Below are 24,186 nucleotides of genomic sequence, written 5' to 3'. Positions count from 1 at the left end.
GTTTTCAAGAGTGTTGCTAATCCCATTCCCACTTTTCAGAAAGGTTCTTTGATGATTGCTGTGCTGGGTTAATAATTTTGGGCCAGGGGGTGCCTGGGTGGCTCAGTGGGTTAAGCATCTGCCTTTGGCCCAGGTCATGATTTTAGGGTCCTGGGATCGAGCCCCACATTGGGCTCTCTGCTTGGTGGGGATCCTGCTTCCCCCTTTCTCTCTACCTGCCTCTCTGCCTACTTGTCTGTCAAATAAATAAATAAAATTAAAAAAAAAAAACAACTCTGGGAGGCGCCTGGGTGGCTCAGTGGGTTAAAGCCTCTGCCTTGGGCTCAGGTCATGATCTCAGGGTCCTGGGATCAAGCCCCACATTGGGCTCTCTGCTCGGCGGCGAGCCTGCTTCCACCTCTCTCTCTATCTGTCTGCCTCTCTGCCTACTTGTGATCTCTGCCTGTCAAATAACTAAATAAAATCTTAAAAAAAAAAAAAAAAAAAAAAAAAAAAACTTTGGGCCAGCTCTAAGAGAATATCACAATCATAGACTATGGACTTCTTGACTGCAAGTTTCCTTCCTTTCACATAAAAGGCTGCAGCATTACTATTTAGCTCAGTGCTTCGGTGGCTCCTTCTATAAGACCCTGACCAAAAAGATAAAATCTAACTCTACAGTAGAAGAAAGAAAGTGATACATCCAGCCACTATTTCTCAGAGAACTCTCACTTAACTTCTGGGAAGAGTAATGGAAGCTAGTCCCCTTTCCATAGCATAACATCATATTTGAAACCATCTTACAGATCAAAGTGTTCACTAATAAAATCCAGGTTTTAGAAGTAGTTATCTTTTGCAGGTATTTTATTTTTATTGTTACTTTATGTTATTGTTATTTTATGTTTATAGTTACCTATTGCAGGTATTTTATTAATACATTACTAAGCCAGTTATTGTGAGGTGAAGGAAAAATCCAAACACCCAAATTTGCATGAAATTTTTTGGCTCTTTCAGGCTCCTTTTTTTAAAAATTTTTTTTAAAGATTTTATTTATTTATTTGACAGAGATCACAAGTAGGCAGAGAGGCAGGCAGAGAGAGAGGAGGAAGCAGGCTCCCTGCTGAGCAGAGAGCCCCATGCGGGGCTCGATCCCAGGACCCTGAGATCATGACCTGAGCCAAAGGCAGAGGTTTAAGCCACTGAGCCACCCCGGCGCCCCTCTTTCAGGCTCTTTTAACATAAATATTTTGACTGCTACCATTTTTTTTTCCTTTTAAGCAGTACAGTGACATAGGTTAAGACTTTCTGGGTTAAATACACATAAATACTTAGATTAAACACATTTGGGGTGGGAAGTTAATCCAGCGTTATTCAGAATACCTTTTGAGCACTTTGGCCATTCTGTCTAAATTCTGGCTGTACACGGGGTTTGTTTCTGCTCACTGAAACAGGTAGCCTACACAGAAGGAAGAGAAATCTGAAAAGTTCCAAAGAGTCCACAGTGTATCTGGGTCATCCCTTTGCTCACTTCTACTCCACCCTTCTCAGTTGTCCAGTTCTATTTTATAATGAACCTTGGTTAGCAGCTTCTGTACGCACAGTTCCAACATATGGACTATTTAATTGATTTCACATAGTCATCCATTTACTTAGCAAGATTTTTGTCACTCCAGGGCACATAAGCATCCTCTACCTTTTTTTTTTTTTTTTTTTAAGATTTTATTTATTTGTCAGAGAGAGCGCTCAAGCAGGGGGAGCTACAGGCAGAGGTAGAAGCAGGCTCCCCTCTGAGCAAGGAACCTGATGCAGGACTCAATCCCAGGAATCCAGGCTTGAGCTGAAGGCAGATGCTTATCCAAGTGAGCCACCCAGGCACCCCAAGCATCCTCTATGCTTAATAAGGCTGCAGTTGTGTGACAGAGATAGCCACCATGACAAACACAATGTAAGAATATACAAAATAAGTGCTAGAGGTAAGCTTTGGGGTCAGAAAGACTTAAGTTAAAATCTGGCTGTGCTATTCCCTGACCAAGTGACCTTGGTAGAATTATTGAGCCTCACTGAGTATCAAGGTCACCATGCAGGGAAATGAGTGTGGCAGTTCTCTTTTAAGATGGTTCTCAGGGATCCTGGTCTTCAGGTGCTTGTATAATCTTTCAAATGTGGGCTGGACAGTGACTTGCTTCCAAAAAGAGAACACCATAAAAGTGATAGGGTGTGACTTCTACAACGAGGATTCAAAAGACTGACTTCTGTCCTCCTGGCTGTTCTTTCTTCTCTTCTTAGCTTATGTGCTTTAATGAAGCAAGCTGACATATTGGAGAGCCCCACATGGCAAAGAATGCAGAGAGGCCTCCAGGCTCCAGCCAGCAAGGAACTAAATCCTGCCAGCATGACTGTAAGTCAGCCTGGAAGCAAATCCTTTCCCGGGAGGGGCTTGCCATGACCATGGCCCAGTGTGATCCAGCCCTTGCAGCTGGAGACCCCACTAAGCCAGCCCACACTCTTGACCTTACAGAAATTAAGAGAAATGTTGTTGAAAGCCACTAAATTTGGGGGTAGTTTGTTACAAAGCTATAGATAGCTAGTACAATGGGATAGCATGTTTCTTGAAGAATTTTCATGAGGATCGAAATGTATATGAGGAATAGAAGAATGACAATAATGATAACAACAAGGACAATAGGGGATCCCAGGGATCTAAGCTTAAATTAAGATTCAGAACCTGCAAAACGCTTCTATTGTGAAGTTATTTCTAGTGCTCGAGCCCCTGGAGGAGTACAAGAGAAAAGAAAGTATGAAGAACAGGGTATCCTATTTCTCAACCAGGCACAGACTATGTCTGACTCTGATTGAAAGGGGCTTGTGATCTGAGCTAAAGTAGCAGGTTTGTGAGAGCCAGTGAACAAGAAGCGTGGGGGCCCAGGTGACAGAGTTTCACCAAGACCTGGGGAGGGGGTCATTCTCCCACTTTTGCTCAGATTGGAGCATGGAGAACATATAGCTTCAGTTATAAACTGAAGTCAAGGGATAGTGCAGTTGTTTAACTCAAGATTCCTGCTTTGGGATCGTGGAGTGTAGGACCAGGGGGGAAGGGTTTTCATGTGGGACACTGGTCACAGTGGAGATGACAAGGCCCTCCTGCTTCTCCTAGGATTGGCACATAGCTCTTTCTATGTTTGTGGTTGGTGAGCAGTAAAAGAGACTATGGGAAAGGAGCTTAAGCACATTTGATGCAGGGCAGCTTCCATAAAGGGAAGTTGAGGACTGTTGTCATCATAAGCCAGGAAAACTAGGTTATAGGTGTTTTAAAGGACATTCAGAGTTCTGACAGGCAAAGAAAGGTAAGTAGACAAACTAGGGGAACAGCACATGGAAAGATTCAGAGCTGTAAAGAGAAATCATTTCTTTAGGGAAAAGCAAGTAGTCCTGGTTGATCAGAGAAACATCTTGTTAACATCTCCTATTCTGATTCTGTATTGGTTTCTAAACTAGTGATTCTTAGACATTGGGTGTTGGTTTCCCTTTACATTCTTAAAAATGAGGGGCAAACTCAAAGAGCTTTTGTTTATGTGGATAATATTTTTTGAATATTTACTGTATTAGAAATTAAAACAGATAACTTTTTAAAATATGTAGTTTGTAAGCATCTAAAATAATGATAATAAACCTATAAATATAAATACCACATTTTTAGGAAAATTAACTGTATTTCCTTAAACACAATAGAAATAAGAGAGAAGTGTGGCATTCTTTTACATTTTTGAAAACCTTTTTTATATCTGGTTTGATAGAAGGCAGCTAGATTTTCTGCATTGATCTCTTGCTATCTCACACATCACATCGCCTCTGGCAAAGGGCGCTCAGTGCTCCTTAGAGAATGACAAAATAGGTTTTCATTCATGAACACAATTTCCCCAGACCTTCTGTAAGAATTCAGGGGACTTATGGAAGTCTCTGGGCCACACCTTGAAAATCAGTGCCCCAGAGCAGGAGCAGTAGATGTTCCTGAAAGAAAAAGCCAGAATTTACAACTGTAATTGGTGATGAGAATACTATTAATAATATCGATAGCTCACATTTCTTGGGTGCTTACTCTGTGCTCTTCTAAGCACTCACCAGAACCAAAGAAGAGGTTATAATTATATTTTCCAGATGAGGACAAAAAAGGAGGGTAATTTGCCCAAGTTGCCATAGGTCCTGAGCAGTAGTCTGAATGCAGGCTGGCTGGCCCCAGGGCCTGTGCTCACCACCACTGTCCTGCCTCTCCCAGGGACAAAGGCCTGCAGTGTAAATCACAAAGGATTGAGTCATCCCACTCAGCCACCCCTTCTCCCTCCCTCCCCCTGCCATTTTAGATTTCAATGCTCTTTTCTCTCTCCCTGCGTGTTTCGGGAACTCATATTCCTTTTCACTCTGCAGTAAGTCCTTGTACACTGCCCGTTGTTCATTATTCTCCTCACTCCACAGAAGCTGCTCTCTCTAAAGGCACCACCGACCTTATAATGACCAGATTCAGTGCCGCTTTTCAGTCCTCATCCTCCTTGCTCTTTGAGACATGGAATATTATTGACGATTTTCTTTTTTATTCAGATTCTCGCCTCTATTGGCTATGCTGATGCCAGACAACTTCTATTTCTCTCAGCTGCTTCTCCAGTAAATCCTTCTCAGAAAATTCTCGATGAGGTCCTTTACCTTGGCCTGTCCCTTAAACATCTTCCTTCTTCCATGTTCGGTCCCAGGCCCCTCTTTCTTCTCATTCGATAACTTATCCAACTGCCACATCATTTACCTCCCTGGCTTTAATTACCAAATATACGCTATTAACACCCAAAGACATTACTTACAGCCCAGCCTGCTGTCATATATCCAAATGATGTCTAGAGATTTCTCAGGTACCTTAAGACATGCAAATCTGTTAGGACGGATCATCTCTCCCTTCAAAATGATTACTCCTCCTGTGGTCTTTCACCCAGGGAATTACACCACCAACCTCTGTGAGCCAGATGCTTGAAAGTCATTCCAGACTTCTCTGACCTCACCCCTGTTTAGCATCTGCCCGGAGGTTCTTATCGACCTCTGGAACATTTTTGCAATATCCCTGACCCTAGTTCAAACCATCCTCTTCTCCTACCTGGATTATTACCCAAGTCTCATGGGTAGCGTACTTTCTTCTGGTTGTGGCTGTTGACAATTCATGCACAGTGGCAGGAGCTGCTCCCTTACATGTCTATAGGGACTGTCATTACATCAGATCCTGTATTATTGGTACTCCCTGGCCTTGGGCAGCACTTAGGCTTCGTACACACTGCTGCTGACATATGTCTTCTAAATCCCGTGCGTGACTAGGTTCCTCCATAGCCTGAAACCACTCTGCTCTGTTGCCTTCAGGATAAATCCCAGACCCCAACACACTGTTCCAGTTAATATGGCAATGTAACAGATGACTCTAAATGTAGTAGGGTAAAACACTAACCATTTTGTTGGACTTGTAGATTCTGTGGGTCAGAGATTTGGAGAGGACATAGCAGGAATGGTTTGGCTCTGTTCTTGATGTCTAGGCCCTTATCTGGGTGTGTCTCCAGAGCTGTTTACTGAGATCATCAGAAGGCTCAATCCCTCCACATCTGGAACCTGGGCTATGTGGAGAAGATTATTAGTTCTGCAGACTAGAGCACCTTCATGTAGCCTTTCCATCTAGCTTGGTTTCCTCATAGCATGGTGGCCTCCTGCCTTACGTGACTTTTCAGAGTTCCAAGTACAAGTGCTCTAGCAAATAAGGTGAAAGCTACATAACCCTTTATGAGGATTCACACAGTGTCATGTCTAAGTTCTGTTGGTTATAGGCAAATTTATCCAGATTCAAGGTGAGGGGACATAGACTTTACCTCTCCATTGAAAGAGTATCAGGTCACACTGTAGATTAGCATATGAGATGGGAGGCATTGTGGCTATCTATGGGAAATACAATCTGCCGCACAAACTATACCAAATCCTGCTGACAAGTCCAGCGTCCCCTTATGCCATCTCTCCTTGACCTCTGTACTCTGATCACACAAACTTCTGGCCATTCCCTCTGGCACTTGTTGCTTCCTCTACCTGCACACTCCTACAGCTCCTTTAAGAGTTAGCTCAAGCATCACTTACTGAAGACAGACTTAGGAAGGCATAAATTAAAAAAAATAATAATCCTATAAGCTTCCAACCAAAGAAACAAAAAATGAAAACAAAACAAAACAAAACCCAGGTGGCTTTAGAGAATTAAATCCCATTTCAGGAATGGCAAAAGACTAGAGATAAGGATCCCTCAAACAAAACAGAATCCAGGAATAGACTCAAAGATACACTAGAATTTCTTATTTGACATCTGGCTTGGAGGGGAAAGATAGATGCCCAAATACTCATTAAAGAGTCAGCTTCGTCTAGTAAGCACTGGAAAAGTCGACATTTGTCAGACTTCCCCCTTATCTTCTCTTGAGTTATCTATTCTGGCTCTGCTCCTCCCAGCTTGCCGCTTGTCCACCTGGGGCTCCTAGACACAGCCCCATAGATTCTGCTCCTTCAATGTCCACACCACCACCACCACAGAGAACCCTCCAATTGCATTTCACTTTACTGAAGGATTGGGGAAAAGGACAGGAAATCACAATGTAGTGAGGGGAACTTAAGAGCTGAATGCAAAATAAGATTTTTCTTCCCCAGAAAACACCTATGATGTTTATTTAACATGTGAACAGTATTTATTTAACATGTATTTTTTGAGTATTTTCTATGTATCAGTTCTAGGTGTTGGGGGTAGAATTATGTAGCAGATGGTGTTATGGCTCTACCCCGATACCTTGGGTCTTATAGTGCACCCCATCCCACTTCTCATCTGCAGTATCTGCATCTTTTTGCCTGTTGACTTTCTTCATCAACCAGAACATGGCATGGCCAAGGGCGAGTAGGTCCCTCAGGCCAGGAGTACATAGGATTAACATACCCTAGAAAGAGCCATTCTTTGGTGAATAACAGGAATTGGTATATGACTATGTCAGCAACCACATCCCCCAGGGTTTGTTCTTAGAGGGCCAGGTTCCTCTGCAGGCCCAGTTACATGCAGTGAAGACTTGTGGATAGTGCATTCTTTATTGGGGGTCTTCTCATCTCTGCCTCACTTCTCCACACTGCTACTGGTATTCCCTGGAGGTGTGGCTCATAGAAGCAATCACACTCAAACTGTCATTTCGGGTGCACCTCTAGGGAAATCCAAACTAAGGCAAATGATTGAGAAATACTTGGAAAAAAAAGGCCAAGTCCTGACCTCTTGAAGACAAACAATAAATAAGTAAACGAATGAATATATGAGTTTAAGAAAGGAGCAGGGCTATGAAGAGAAACAAAGCAAGGTAAAGGATAGATTAGTGGTTTTAAGAGGATGGGATACTATTTAGATAGAGTGATCAAGGAAAGACCTCTGAAGAGGTTATATTTGGAAGAGGCTTAAATGAAGCCAGGGAGGGAGCACTGTAAATGTTTAGTAGAACGTTCTTGGTAAAGGTTAAAGATGCAAGAATGAGTTCCAATCTTTGAAATACAGCAAGAAGGCCAGTGGGGGCCCTTTCCTCCTCTGCATCTGCACTTATTCCTTTGGTGATGCCATTCAGTCTTGTGGGTTTGAACACCATCTATAGACTTTCAACTCCCATAATCATATCTCTAACTGAACCTCTTTCCTGGAATCCACACTCATAAATCTAACTATCTACTTGTCTCCATTTGGATATCTAATGGACATCTCAAACTTAACATGTCCAAAGCCAAAATCCTAGGCTTCTCTCCAGATTTTCTCCTCCCATTGAGATGTCTTCCCCCATCTCAGTAAATGGACAACTTGGTCCTTCCAGTCTTCCATGCCATGACCATGGGGTCACCTTTGACTCCTCTCATTCACCTCTCTCATCTAAGCCAGCTACAAGTCCTGTCAGTTCTGCCTTGAAAATATATCCAGAATCCAGTTACTTCTCACCACCTTCATTGCTGCCATCTTGGTCCAAGCCCCCATCATCCTTGCCTTACTGATCTCCCTCTTGTGCCCCTTGCTTCTCCTAAAGTTTGTTCCTGCCCAGCAACAGAAGAAATCCTTTTAAAATGAAGTCAGATCATCTCACTCAGAGTAAAAGTCAAAGTTCTTACAATGACCTACAAGTTGCTATGCTATGTTCACTCCCACTTATCTCAGTGCTTACTACTCTCCCTCTTACCTACTTCATTCCAGCCATGTGAGCCTTACTTGCTTTGCCTTAAATATGCCAGGCTCATTTCCATTTCAGAACCTTTGCACTTGCTGTTCTCTCTACTTAGAATGCTCTTCCCCCAATTGTCCTCCATCTCCTTCAGACACTGGTTCAAGAATCTCCTTCTAAAGGATATCATTCCTGCCTGGGGCCACTGGCCAGAGGGACAACTGGGGCATTGAAATCCAGCCTCAGTACATGACACACAGTATGCACTCCGTAAGTATTTGTTGAATAAATGAATGAATGGACAAAAGAAGGAACTATTAAATTGGACATATGTGACTCCTGATTCAGTATAAACCCTCAAAGAGGATAGGCATTTCTTCACTTGAATATCTAGAGCCTCTCACACTTGTGTCCAAGTCTCCCATTATTATGCAGAACACTGTTCATTCCTCTCCCCTTTCTGGCCTCCCACGTTGTGCTCATTCTGGCTTGCTGAGAATAAGAAGCCCAGTAGCTCTTTATGGACTTTCCTCAGTTGCACAAAGACTTGGCCAAGGCTGTGGAGATTACTATAATGTTCTTAGTGACTGAATTACATTCTTACCCCAGAACAACATCTTCCTTGGTTTCTATAAGGGAGCAGGGAGAGGGATTGTATTATCCTTTTTCTTTTCTTTTTTTTTTTAAGATTTTATTTATTTGACACACAGAGAGAGACAGTGAGAGAGGGAACAAAAGCAGGGGGAGTGAGAGAGGTAAAAGCAGGCTGGGGCTCGATCCCATGACTCTGGGATCATGACCTGAGCCGGAGGCAGATGTTTAACAACTGGACCTCCCAGGTGCCCCTGTATTATCCTTCCTAAGAAACAGATTATTCGAGGGGCGTCTGGGTGGCTCAGTGGGTTAAAGCCTCTGCCTTCCTGGGATGGAGCCCTGCAAAGGGCTCTCTACTCAGCAGGGAGCCTGCTTCCCCCTCTCTCTCTGCCTGCCTCTCTGCCTATTTGTGATCTCTATCTGATAAATAAATAAAATCTTAAAAAGGAAAGAAAGAAAGAAAGAAAGAAAGAAAGAAAGAAAGAAAGAAAGAAAGAAAGAAAGAAAGAAAGAAATTATTCTAACCCATGCTATTGGGACAACTGGTTAACCAGCTTGGGAAAAAAAAAATTAGTTGGATTTTCTACCTCAATTTCTAAATCAAATAGATAAATTTCAGATGTTTTGGCACTTAAATGTAAAAAATTAAAACTGGTACTAAAAGAAAATATAGTGAATATATGGATGAGAGAGACATTTCTAAGCACAAAACAAAAGTCATAAATCATAAAGGAGAATAGATTAGTTTGACCTACATGAGAATTTAAAAAGCTTCTATGTGGTCATTTAGGAGTCATTATAGGTGGGGTAGATTATAAAGAAAAACAATAAATGTTTAGTACAAAGTTCTTTATAAAGGTAACCTTTGGGGAGAAAGTTACTCAGGATTTTGCCTCTATAAATTATCATATGGAGTGAATAATACAAATATCTAAAGATATATTTGCAAGAGTATTAATGCCAGTATTATATATTATATATATCATATAGATAAATGAAATATATATACTATATATAAATGAAATGGAAGTTCATTAATAGGGATCTGGTTAAATAAATTATGACTTATATACAAGCAATGGAATGCTACACACACATTAAAAATGATCTTAGTCTGGATATATTAACATGAAAAGATATCCACAATAATTTTCCACATGAAAAAGAGGATTAGAGAACATCATGTGTACAATGGTCCTGCCTATGTGTATGGTTAAATAAAAAGAGAGGTATGTGGAAGGAAATTTAATAGTTGTTATCTCTGGATAATATTATTTGTGGAAACATTTGCCGCCTTCTTCATATTTTTTGAATCATTGGATGTTTATTAATATAACATACCATTTTGTCCATAAAATAGTTTTTAGATTTTAAAAATTGAAATACTAAAACAGTGTTTCATTAATTAAATTAAAAATGATAAACATATCCCATCCCTATTGACCCAGGGTTTTCATATACCTCTAGCATTGAGGCATTTCCTTCCCTTTTCTCACTGTGTATCTCAAGCCCATGCTGACCCCCACCCCCACCCATAGGTTTGGGTCCCTGCATTATATCTTCTTTCTTTTGGTAGAACTGTATAATCTCCTGTCTCATTACTAGAGCCATTCTAGAAACCTTGGTTGACTAGACTCCTGGCATACCACCTAACTTTTACATCAGTAAGAATAACTATGTGAAAGAAACAGACTATATCCTAAAACATAAAGCATAACACAGAAGGGAATCTCACCCTCTTAGATGTTAAAATGTATAACAAAGTAACTATAATCAAAATAATGTAGTATCCTTCTGTAAATTGGACTATGGCAAATGGTATCAAGTATGTCAAAATTTAGTACATGATGAAAAGAGACACCACTGAAATAAGTGAGTGAGGATTACTTAATAAATGTTATTGTAGTAAGTGGTTTATAGTCCAAAGTAACCTCCAGATGCATGAACAAGCAAAATATTAAAATGTAGTAAAATATATTTAAAAAGTAATGAAATAAAACAGAAGTTAGTATCAGATCCTGGAAAGAAAATGCTTTTAAGCATTAATGCAGTATTATAAATCTAGTCAGCAAATCAACTCTATGAAAATTTGGATTTTGTACTCAATCCAAAATGGTATCACTAAATTGCTACACTTGAAATATGTATGTAACAAATATGACTAACAAGGAGTTAATATATACCCAATTCATGTAACTGATATGAAAACCTATTACCTCTGTATGTAAATCTTTGAAAACTACACAGTGAAAAAGATGGAGGACAGGATTGAATGATGTTAAGATAGAGAAGGCCTTTCCAAGGAGTATGTGAAATTCAGAATACCTGAAGGGAAGCATTGAATAGATTTGACTATATAACATTTTTGAAATTTCAAATAGCAAAATGAATAAAGTTAGAGCACAAATGTGAAGAAAATATTTGCAACAAACATCGAAGGATTAATATTCATGACATATTAATGGCTCCTATGAATCAGGAAGATATCATAGGGAGAAAATGAGCAAAGTTATGAAGACACTTCTTAGAAAAAAATTCAAATGGTTATCTATATACATGGGCTTGAACTTCACAGATTCATTTATACCTGGATTTTTTTTCAATAAATACAGTACAGTATTATAAGTATATTTTCTCTTATGATTTTTAATATTTTATTTTCTCTAGCTTTATTGTAAAAATACAGTATATAATACTCATAATATACAAAATATGTGTCAGTTGATTGTTTATGTTACTGGTAAGTCTTCCAGACAACAATAGGCTGTTAGTTAAGTTTTGAGGGAGTTAAAAGCTATATATGGATTTTTTTACTGCATCGGGATATGGGTGCTGCTAACCCCAGCATTAAAGGGTCAACTGTATATCTGAGTGTGTATATACATGTAATTTTATAACCTCACTAATAATTAAGGATAAGCAATTTAAATAAATAGTACTGTTTGACTATCAAGTGGAAAATATTTTAAAAGATTAAAAATGTGCGGGGCGCCTGGGTGGCTCCGTGGGTTAAGCCTCTGCCTTCGGCTTGGGTCATGGTCCCGGGGTGCTGGGATCGAGCCCCGCATCGGGCTCTCAGCTCGACGGGAAGCCGGCTTCTTCCTCTCTCTCTCTGCCTGCCTCTCTGCCTGCTTGTGGTCTCTGCCTGTCAGATAAATAAATAAAATCTTAAAAAAAAAATTAAAAATGTGCAATGTTATCGTATAAGAGTAAAGCCCAAACTGTGGTAGCTAGTCTCTCCAAAGAGGGCCTCCAACAACAATAAAATTCTTCCTTTCCCTCTATGTGTATGCCCCTCCTTAGATCAAGAGATGAAATTAATTTCCTCTCTTACTGATTCCAGCCTGGCCTTGTGACTGATTTTCAATAGACTGAAATGGATACGTTTTTCTGGGACTTCTGAATCCAGGCCTGAGAGAACTGGTTACTTGCTTCTTTTTTCTTGGAATACTTTCTTAGAATCCAGTTGTTATGGTGGAAGTTGGGTTGGGTTTCTTGGGAAGAGACCCAAGCCAAATGGAGAAGTCATATGGATTGAGCCACAACACTCTGGTTGACAGTCCCAACTGAGTCTGCATCCCTTACCACAGACAGAAGTGAATCTTCCAACTGCAAATAATTTAAAAAAAAAATTTTTTTATTTATTTGACAGATTGAGAGAGAGAGAGAGATGGCAATTAGGCAGAGAGGCAGGAGGAGAGAGAGAAGGAAGCAGGCGCCCTGCTGAGCAGAGAGCCCTACTCGGGGCTCAATTCTAGGACCCTGAGATCATGATCTGAGCCGAAGGCAGAGGCTTTAAGCCACTGAGCCACCCAGGCACCCCCCACAAATGATTTTGATCACTAATGAACAGGACCCAATTAACATTTTACAATCTAATCAATCAGATCAGAAATTTCTCTTTCCTAGGGTAGATATGGAGGAGTTGGAAGAGCTGGAAAAATTATTAGTAACCCCCAGTCCACCAGTAGTTGGTGTGGGGCAATTATTTTGCTCATATGCTTGCTGATAAGTCCCTAAGTAGAGCCCATCAAATCTCATCCCTGATGGGCACAGTCTACAGCTAGGCTTTGAGACAAGCACTGGACACTACAACTCCCATCTAGACTTGGAGCCTGCAGTGTGTTTCATCTTTGGCTCCTTGTTCTTTACTCTGAGGTGACCTGGCCATGTATCATGCCTTGACCCACCTATAAAATAAACCACAGCTTACCCTGAGTTGTGATAAGGAGTACAACCGGCTTGGAGCCCACTTACCTCACCTATGAGTAGGAGAGGAGAACTAGTAAGGGACAAATTAAAGCAGTTGCCTTACTTTCTACTAGTTAGAGGCCATCAGCATTTGGAAAGGGAAGTCAAGATGTAGTCATCCACCAAAGGATAAATAATGGTCCCTCAGTAGGTTCCACTGCCCACATATGCACTTGAACTCTCCCTGCTTCGAGATTAGGTAAGAATGGTTGAGGAAACTGTGGATATCTGTTGTCTGCCCAATATCCCTTTTTCCATGGAGAACATTCCCTTCCCTGTCCTTAGCAGTTCTGGTAGTAGTATCAATCATAGTGCTGTTCGCCCATCATGGGGCAGGGGTGGGAAAGTGCCTACGGCTAGACAGTTGTGATGCTTCCTCCTAATGTCCACGGTAGTGAAATGAAGGGTCATGTGACACGATTATAGACAATCACCGTCACTACATGAGATGTGCTGGAACCATGGATGGAGAGCAAGACTCTATCTTTTTCTGAAACTGAAAGTTGTCAGAATCATAAAGTCAAAAGCTGCGTGTGTTCTTTTTTCCTACCATAGAAGAGAGGGTTTAAGAAATAGGGCTTAATGACATTGCTTGAACACCTAGATCAAGCCATGCTTGAAGATAATACTAATCCTAGAGTTTTTCAATTAATTGAACCAACAAATTCCCACTGAACCACCCAGACAACCTGCTCAATGTTCCTTTAGAGGAAAAGTCACATACTACGTGGAGTGGTGTGGAGAAGGACAGTAGGTAATCACATACCACTTGCATACTTGACTGAGGAAAACAAAAACTTTCAGTTAACTGGATCCACTCTTCTTTAAATAGTTGGAAGGAAGAAAGGAAGCAATGTTGCTGAGGTTGAAATAGAGGGAGGAGCAGTGACCCAGAGGACCACTTCATTCTAGCTGTTTTTGGGGGCAAAATGTCCAGAGCCAGCTGCTGTTAGTCCCATGCTGCCCTCACTGTCTGAGTTCCTTGGCCTCTCCAGACTGAGGTCCAATGAGCAAAGCATCCCTTGAAGGACTCATGCCTCCCACCCATCAGCATTGATTGGGTCCCTGGAGCCAGATGGACACCCCCTACAGAGAGCCTGAGGAGCTCTCTTGTTAGCACCTCCCTCTCCCTAGTACAAGCGTTCAGTTGAACAGGTGCTCACCCTGAGTTTCTGCCAAACAGCTGCATTCCCTCTTCTAGCCTGCAGCGGAAGCTCTTCTCACTAACCACAATACCAATTTCCCCCAGTGAGACCCCAGTGACCTTGGTAAAGAACTCCTCCCAGGGTTACTGAGGCCCCAACAAAGCTCATCACCAGGGACGCCTGGGTGGCTCAGTTGGTTAAGCCACTGCCTTCAGCTCAGGTCATGATCCCAGCATCCTGGTATCAAGTCCCACATCGGGCTCCTTGCTTAGCAGGGAGCCTGCTTCTCCCTCTGCCTCTTCCTGCCATTCTGTCTGCCTGTGCTTGCTCTCACTTCTCTCTCTATGACAAATAAATAAAATAAAAATCTTAAAAAAAAAAAAAAAAAAAGCTCATCACCATATCTGGAGGCATCGAATATTAGGAATGTTCCTTTACTCCTCTCATACTCTGAAAGTAACACCTTTGACTCATTCAGAAGGCAAGGTGCTTTGGTAGCTCCCTGGAAGCTGCCTTACAATCCAGAGCTGTAGGCTTGTTTATCTAACCTTCTCTAAGCCAGTCTGGCATTTTATAGTCTCTAGACCCACAGCTTATAGCAAAGTAATAGAGACAACTATATCCCAGAGGAATGTCTGGTCGGGTACCTTAACCGTGTGCCCATTTCTCACAGAAGATGACCCCAGTGCAGGTCAAATATTATCCCAGAGAATGGGAATTCCAGCCTAAAATCACCTTGCAGGCACGGTTTCCATCTGAGGGTAGTGACCTATCCTGTCACAGCCTCTGGGCAGCTGCCACAATTCTGCAGCTGCAGGAATGTTTTGTTCACATCAGGAAGGCTGCTTCTTTAAGTGTTCAGAGTTTTCAACCTCATCCAGTCCAGATAGCCAAAACTGCCAGCTAGACTATCTCTTTCCCTGAAGTTCAGGAATCATGTGCTCAGGGTGATGCTCTGTCACCGTGCTCCTTGCCTAACTTTAACGAGCCCTGAATATGGTCTCCGAAGTACAGAATCAAAGTTGACACCTTGCACATTACTTCTATATGAGACTCACCCTCATGTCAAGAAGTGCCTGGGAATCCCAAGGACTAACGTATCCTCCTAGTGCTTCCTTCTGTGTTTCTGACCCAAACTCCTATTGGACATTTTCCATATCACCCCCCTGTTCCTCCAACAGCCACTGTGTTCATCAGTGAGGACCCACTTGTTATGGTGCATTTGCTTGTTACCCCTGGTCAAGGCCCACTCCTGTGCCTCCATTCCCTCTGTCACTCCTTGCTCTTGGAAGAAACTTCCATTCCTTCCCCTATTTTCTCATTCTCATTTCTCATTCCATGGCTCTACCACTTGGCTCCTACTCTTCATTGTCTGTAGGATGAAATTTCCAGTATATGATGTCTACTTTTGCCCCTGATTCTGGTCTCTGTTTGTGGCTCCAGGCCACATAAATATGGGAAGGAGGAGCTCTGTCCACATCTGAGGCCTGGAACACATCAAAGCCTAATCTGACTAATCTGGCATTAGTCCTTGTCTGGTTTAGATACCTTCTGACAGCAGAGGTTTAGACACCCAAAGTCCCAGACTTGCAGCTGGAGGACAAATACCAAAGCTGTGTCCAAGGACTGGTGCCAACACTGAGGAACTCAGCCAGTCTAGTCATCATGCAAGGAGCCAGAGGCAAGTAACAAGATCCGGAGACAGAGACAAGGTCAGGGCTCTGGGGAACATGAGAGTAGAGACCAACATGGAGGACACTACAAATAGAAACTCTACCAACAGGGTTCCCATATTCACACCTTACGGCTTTCTAATTAAATGTCTGTAGTCAAAGCTATGCCTACACATGTTTTGCAAAATCAGCTAGTTTTATCAGGCTTAAAAAACAAAAAACAAAAAACGAGCCTTTAACAAATATCACCTCCTTGGCCCTTGCAGCAACTTTTTATTTTTCAGCATTTTTACAGATTGTGTGTACATCCCTATTTCTTTTATATATATCCTCATATATTAATAATTTCACCATATGCTTATTCTTAGAATTTTTTTAGTTTCAGACTATTTACTCTGTCACTTTTCTGCTGTGAAATATGGGGAATTAGCTCGATTATGTTACTCCGAGCATACTTCCTTTCTCTCTGTCTTCCCAGTGTGTTTAGTTCCCAAATTTTGTTAAATCCATTATTTAGTGTTACCATGATTGTGACTATGTAAATATTGTCATAGAGGCAGCAGAGAACAATGCTTAAGAGTAAGAACTCAGGGGGCACCTGGGTGGCTCAATGGGTTAAAACCTCTGCCTTCAGCTCGGGTCATGGTCCCAGGGTCGTGGGATCGAGCCCCGCATCGGGCTCTCTGCTCAGTGGGGAGCCTGCTTCCTCCTCTCTCTCTGCCTGCCTCTCTGCCTACTGGTGATCTCTGTCTGTCAAATAAATAAATAAATCTTAAAAAAAAAAAAAAAAAAGAGTAAGAACTTAGAAATAGATTACCTAGATTTGAATCCTGGCTTTGCTCCTAGCTGTGTGTAATAGGCTGAACAATGTCTCTTTAAAGATGCTCACACCTTAATCTCTAGAACCTATGGATATGCTACCTTATACAGTTAAGTGGACTTTGTAGACGTGATTTTGAAATGGAGAGATTATCTTGGACTACCAGGTGGGTCCAGTGTCATCACCAAAGTTCTCATAAGAGAAAGGCAGGAGAATCAGTCAAAGAGAGACAGTGAGAGACAATGGAAGGATGGAAGCAGAAGTCAGAGGGAGAGAAGATGCTCTGTTGCTTGCCTTGAAGATGGAGGAGAGCCACAAGCCAACGAATGTGAGTGTCCTCTAGAAAGGCAAGGAAGTGGTTTCTCCCTGAGAACCTCCAGATGAATGCAGGCCTGCAGACAGACACCTTGACTTTAGTTCACTGAAACTCATTTTGGTACTTTTGGCCTCCAGGACTGTAAGATAATAAGTTGGTGTTGTTTTAGGCAATTAGGTTTGTGGTATTTGTTGAAGTAACAAGAAGAAACGAATACACTATTTGACCTCTTTGCCGAAGATTTCTTATTTACAAAATGAGTTGTGAAAATTAAATGAGTTAGTAGATGTAAAACATTTAGATCAATGCCTAGCATATAGTGCTATATGTATATTTGCTCTCATTCTTTGTAGCTAATTCGCCAAGAGTAGTATGATCATGTGCCTTTTCTTTTGTCCTTTCCTGGTGCTCATAATTCCATCTGAGTCTTCTGTGATTTACCACTAACTCTTCCAGCTGGGAAATCACCTGTCCATATGGCTATAAATGTAGGTGACATATTCACTCCCATTTTTTCTGGGAGCCATCCCTTCTAGAGACTGGAGTTCTCCTCTTCACTCCAAGCAGGTTGCTCTCTAAGCCTGCTGCATACTGCCCCTTCATTGTCATTCTAGGGATTCCCTTTGTTCTTCTCTTCTGTTAGACCTGCTTTCCTTAATTCTATGTCTTCCTCGTTCATTCTTCTTTTACTCCCAGCTTAACTGGGATAGAATTGTGTCCTCTTCTTTTTTTCTTTCTTTTTTTAAGATTTTATTTATTTGTTTGGTAGAGAAAGAGAGAGAGATCACAAGTAGGAAGAGGCAAGCAGAGAGAGGGGGAAAACAGGCTCACTGCTGAGCAGAGAGCCCGATGCGGGGCTCGATCCCAGGACCCTGAGATCATGACCTGAGTTGAAGGCAGAGACTTAACCTACTGAGCCACCCAGGCGCCCCCTGTGTTCTCTTCTCTCTTGATTTACTTTCTAACTGTGGTGGTGCCCATCCTCCAATAGTCCCTGATAAGGGATACCTGAGAGATAAATTTGTTGAGAACTTGATTGTGTGAAATGTTTTTATTCTACCCTCACACTTAATGGATGGTATGGCTGGGGACAGCTTCTAGTGCCATACACCTGTGTCACCCCAAAATTGTTGAAACTTAATCCCCAATGTGATGGTACTTTGAGGTGGGGCCTTTAGAAGACCTCATGAATAAGATTAGTGCCATTATGAAAGAGGCCCTAGAGAGTTCCCTCATCCCTTCTGCCATGTGAGGCTGTGGCAGACAGACTGCCATCTGTCAGTCAGGAAGATGGCTTTCACCAGATACTGAGTCTGCTAGCACCTTGATATTGGACTTCCCAGCCATCAGAGCTGCAGACAACAGATTTCTGTTGTTTTAAAACCATCCAGTCTATTTTGTTATAGTATCCCAAATAGACTAAGACATCTAGATTAGAGATAGTTTCTCTCCAAATTTTGAAGGTAGTGCTCATTGCTTCTGTCTTCCTGTGTTACCTATAGAAAATCTGGTTTTCTTAATTCCTAATTTTATGTATGTGACCTATTTCTCTCCGGAAACTTTTAGGATCATCTCCTTATCCTTTCTACTTTGACTTGAATTTGACTTGTAATAGAGAATCTGTCTCCATTTTTTACATTTGACTGCTGATGCTTTTTGATCCCCAGGTCTCCCTCTTCTCCTCTTGCCCCACTTGCAGGCAAAGCAGTAAGCCCAGTGTTTCCTCCTTTGGGAAGCTCAGGTCATGTGAGCCACCACCAGTCTGTACCTGAAAACCCTTATCACAGCACTACTCACTAACCACAATTAAAGCCAAAGTCAGTTCCCCCTCCTGACTCTCTCAAGACATATTCTGCCCTGCGTGGGAGCCTGAGGCATGAAAGACCTCATTATATGCATAATAAATCTCTTAATGCACTCTTAGTACATGTGTGGTATCATCAGTATTGACATCCAAATCCGTTCATCATCTGCAGAGGGACCACAGTGTAGCTCCACCACTAATGATTCGGGTAAATTACATAATTGTTTTTACTTCAGTTTATCTGTTTGAAAATGGGGATAATAACAGTACTCATGTTGTTTTGAAGATTAAATGGATTAATCCATGTTAAGGACTTAAAGCAGTGCCTGGTACATAGTAAAAATTTAACAAGTATTTCTACCGGTGTGAACCTTTTTAATTTAAAGTTTGGGGCACTTGTTGAGTTCTTTCAATTAAAGGACTCAGGTTAGTTCAGTCATGACACATATTTTTGGTATCATTTAATCATATCCCTGCCTCTGTTCTCTACTTCTGAAAACTTTCTCACACTTTGTCTCTTATTTTCTGTCAAATTTGCTTTTTGTTTCGCCATATGGGACATTTCCTCAACTTTATCTTCCAGCTTCATTTTCGGTGGGCTTTATGTCCATTCTCCTTTAAAAAAAAAAAAAAAACTATTTTTAAGTCATCTACACCCAACATGGGGCTCAAACTTATAACCCCAAGATCAAGAGTCACATGCTCTACTGACTGAACCAGCCAGGTGCCCCTCCATTCTCCTCTTTTTAATTAATAGTAGATCCCTGATTTTTAACTAGCCTTGATCATTCGGACCTGGCACAATGAGAAATACTTTCTGAGCATCAAAGACACTATCAACAGAGAAAAACGAGAAAAAAGCAACCCACACAATGGCAGAAAATGTTTACAAATCCTGTATCAGAATAAGAGCTTAATATCCAGAATATGTACAAAACATCTAAAAGTTGAAAACAAAACAAAGCATAAAACAACTCCATTAAAAAATGTGCAAAAGGATTATTTATTTATTTATTTGACAGAGAGAGAGACAGTGAGAGAGGGAACACGAGCAAGGGGAATGGGAGAGGGAGAAGCAGGCTTCTCACCGAACAGGGAGCCCAATGCCAGGCTCTATCCCAGGACCCTGGAATCATGACCTGAGCCAAAGGCAGATGCCTAACGACTGAGCCACCCAGGCACACCCAAAAATGTGCAAAGGACTTATATAGATATTTCTGCAATGAGTCTGAAAAACATATGAAAAGATGTGCAACATGACCAATAATTGGGACAGTGCAACCAAAAATGCAAGATACCACTTCACATTCATTAGAATAGGTATTACCACCAAAACAAAAACAAACAAACAAAGAAAACAGAAAATAACAAGTGTTGGTAAGGAACTGGAATCCTTTTGTACTGTTGGTGGGATTGTAAACTAGTACAGCTGCTGTGGAAAACAGTATGGAAGTTCCTAAAAAAATTAAACCTAGAATAACATATGATCCAGCAATTCTGCTTCTGGGTATATACCCAAAAGAACTGAAAGCATGGACTTAAATAGATACTGTACACCAATGTTCATAGCAGCATTAGTCACAAAAGTCAAATTTCATTGATGGATGAATGGATAAACAAAAGGTGTTATGTATACACAGTGCAATACTGTCCAGCTTTAAAACAGAATGAAATTCTGTTATATACTACAACATGGATGAATCTTAAAGATATTATGCCTAATGAAATAAGCCAGACACAAAAGCATAAATATTATATGATTGTGCTTATATGATGTACCTATAATCATCAAATTCATAGAGACACAAGTAGAATGGTGATTTCCAGAGGGTAGGGGAAGGGAGGATAGGAAGTTACTGTTTACGGGGTACAGATTTTCAGTTTGGGATGATGAAAACATTCTGGAGATGGATAGTGTGATGGTTACACAACAGCAAATGTACTTACGAACCTTAATGAACTGTATATTTTAAAAGGGAAAAAATTATGTTATATTTATTTTACCACAATAAAAATAAAAGATACTCTTGGAGGATGAAGAGTTATCACCATTACAAAAATGGGATGTGTGGGAAGGATTGGTGGACTCCTCTTGTTTTCCTCTCTCCACTGACAGCATCCCCTATAACTTTATGACTGGTTATTGTCTACTGTCTCTCACTTTGGACACCTATTTGTCCAGCATACCATTATCAGATATCCACCCCGCTACCTCCCTCCTTCATTATCTTTTCTAACATAGTTTCAGATAGAGAGTCTGCTGTAATTCTTATCTTCCTCCCTCCCACCTCTGAATGTTATGTACCTTTTTTCTCTACTTTTAAGATTTTCTCTTTGTCCTTGGTGATATCCAGTCATGAAGTTGTAAGACAGTGTACATGGTAGGAAGAGAAACAACTGGAGCCCACCAACACCTCCCTACATCCCATTGCTATCCTGTAGTGTATCTTCATCCTTGGAGAGTATTTCTGATTGTACAAGAGCACCATATGGACCTGAGCACCTGTTCTTCAGTTTTGAGATCATGTAAGCACCTCTCTCACCAAATAGCTGAAGATCACCTTAGGAAAAGAAGCAATGGAGGGTGGCGAAGTTATTTTGTAGTAGATTTTTTCCCCTAAGGAAGATAAGTGTTTCTTGTAGGATCCACTTACATTATTTAACCAAAACAAATTAAAACCAGAGCAGGCGATCCTAAAATTATACCTAACAACATAAATGGGTAATACATGAAGTAGTGTGACTAGTGATCCTGGTGTTGTTCAACATAGTGGCCCTGCTTACCAGCCTCCTTCCTGCTCTTCACATTATTCATATCTTTGCGGTGGTGTTTCCTCAAGCAGATCTTAAAATGACCATTCTGCCTAAAATAGCCTTTCCTTCAACCATTCTTTAACCCTTGCTTTATTTTTTTTTGTAGTACTCAATCATAACATGACATTTTATTATGTATTCGTTACTTTAGTGTCACTCTCCCCAGTAGAGAAAAAGCACCATTGTTGCATTTTCATTGTCTTACTCATATCATATATTCACAGCCTAGAAGAGATGCCCAATAAGATCTGTTGAATGAATGGGGGCGCCTGGGTGGCTCAGGCCAGGCGCCTTTGGCTCAGGTCATGATCTCAGGTTCCTAGGATTGAGCCCCACATCAGGCTCTCTGCTCAGCAGCGAGTCTACTTACTCCTGTCTGTCTCTGTCTGCCTCTCTGCATACTTGTGATATCCCTCTGTCAAATTAAAAAAAAATTGTTTTATGAATGAATTTGTGTATTAGCTTATTTATATTAAATATATATTTAACATTGTTATTTAATCTGAGACTTTATTTCACTCTCCTTTTCATTTTTATCATTTACCCACTCATTGTGTAATCACTTACAAAGCCTCTACTTTGTGTTATGTGTGCAGTTAGCATGAGAGGTGGGGAGAGATAAAGATATCCATAAAGAAATCCCTACTTCTGAGGGATACGATTCAAAGTCCTTAGCAAACAAAAATGGGATACCCTTAATTTAGGGGGAAATTTAAGAGCCCTCAAGAAGTCAGGTTTGTTTCTAGACGTGTGAGAGAGTCCTCTGCTTCTTTCCAGCCCTTCCAAGTACCCCAACTCCCCAACTTCCTGATTGTGAAGCACAGCGAGTCCTGTCCAGCTTAGCTCAAAGCTCCTCCCTTGCTAATGGACAGTTAGGGAAATCCCACTGAGACCCGCCCCCATGCTCCTCCTTCCTAGATTGAATGGCGCAACCCGGTGGGAGGGGCCGCTGGCCCAGCCAATAGAAGGAAGCGCCAGCAAGAGCCTGTGTAAACAAACCCAGAGGTGCGGCGCCTAGGGTTCCTCCCCACGTGGGGGCTGGACGCCTCTTTGGCTCCATGCCTATCCAGGACGAGCGTAATATCCTTTCAGCCAATCAGAGCCGATGTCTCCCGAAAGGGGGCGCTCCACCCTGAGAGAAAGAACGAAGGGAGCGAAAAGACAGATGTTTATGCCAATCGGAAGCTGGAACTTCTGAGGGAGTGGGCGGGAACTGATTCACATTTAGACCAATAAGCAACACACATGCCCTTCTAGGTGACTGAGCGGCATCATCTTCGGTCCAATAGGCGAATGGGGCGGTGCCCAGCAACCAATGGCTTGGGTTCGGAGGCGGAGTAAGGAGCCAGTGTGCTGTAAGAGGTAACCTGGCGAGTGGCAGCGGCTCTTCTCCCGTGCTGTGGCTCACGCTTTGGTACTGGAGGCCGAGACTGTTCTGGCGACCGCGACCTCTGCGGCGACGGCTGAGGCTCTCGGAGAAGCAGAGGAGTACAACCTGGAGGAAGGGCTTCTGGTCAGCCCAGGTGGGCTCGGGGACCCGGGCTGCCGGGGAGGAGACCCGCGGGAAGCGCCGCTCTCCAGGCTCTGGGGGCGCCCTGCGCCTCCCTTTCAGCAGCCGTCGGGGCTGTGAGGGGCGACACGCGCCTGTCCGAGCTCCCGTGGTGAGGGTAAGCCGGCGGGTCCCACGTCGTGGCCCTTGGCGAGAAGGGGCGTCCGCTGGGGTTACCCTCTGCCTCCCGCTGGTGTTAGGGGGTCTTAGTCCCTTTCTCCCCGCACAGGCACGGAATTCTTCCCCCGCCCCTCAACTTCCCAGAGCCCCCTCAGCCTCCTTCAGACTGAAACCTCTGGCTTGCGAGTCCCCTCACTACCCCAGCGCAACACGGCGAGGCAAACTGACCGGTGTTGCATCCCGGGGTCCCCTCCCCGGGCGAGTAGGGGGAGGAGTTGCGCGTTTTCACCCCTCCCCCATTCGCGGGCCGGGGTGCGTTATCTGCGTTTCTTCTACTCCCTCCACCTCCCACTTTACTCCAGCTTTCGTTCTTGATACCTAATTTGAATTAGTCCTGGTCACTTCTCTGCTGCCTTCCATTCTGCCAGGGAGCCCCTTACCCCTCCCACCCCTTAAATTTCATCCACATCTCTCATGGAAACTAACATTTTCCACTTGGTCCTTCCAAGCAGCTGGAAGGTGAACGCAAGAGACGCAGAATGCACAGTACAGGGAGCTTTGCAAGGTTGGAAAGTTTAATCGGTTTTGTTAATGGTAAACTATTTTTGCCTTCCTTAAAGTGGCATTTGATCATAATATTCTCTCTGAAATCTTTGTCCCAATACAGTTGTTTTGGTGACAGTTCCTGAAAGTGCAGGTGGGAAGGGTTCACTGGCCACGGGAAATTTAAAGTGGATTATTTTAAGTAGGCAGTTTTCATTATACTTTTTTTTCTTCTTTTTTTTTTTTTTTTTTTTTTTTTGCTTAACATTATGTTTTAAATAGCCTAACTTCAGTGGCGCAGAGTTTGCAGTGTAAGGGCCTGTCATATATTTATCATAAAATATACAACATAG

General features: G+C 42.1%; 1 protein-coding gene across 1 annotated transcript in view; it reads left to right on the top strand.

Moving 5' to 3' along the window:
• The first annotated feature begins 22,952 nt into the window (after positions 1-22,952).
• Positions 22,953-24,186, top strand: part of PAIP2B (poly(A) binding protein interacting protein 2B) — a 33,886-nt gene continuing 32,652 nt past the window's right edge. Inside the window, exon 1 of the mRNA XM_059188004.1 lies at positions 22,953-23,144. The gene's annotated coding sequence lies outside the window, so the exon portion shown is untranslated. The remainder of the gene's footprint in view (positions 23,145-24,186) is intronic.

Source organism: Mustela lutreola, chromosome 9, assembly GCF_030435805.1.
Source record: "Mustela lutreola isolate mMusLut2 chromosome 9, mMusLut2.pri, whole genome shotgun sequence".
NCBI classification, from domain to species: Eukaryota; Metazoa; Chordata; class Mammalia; order Carnivora; family Mustelidae; genus Mustela; species Mustela lutreola.
This window is presented reverse-complemented; position numbering and strand designations above follow the sequence as displayed.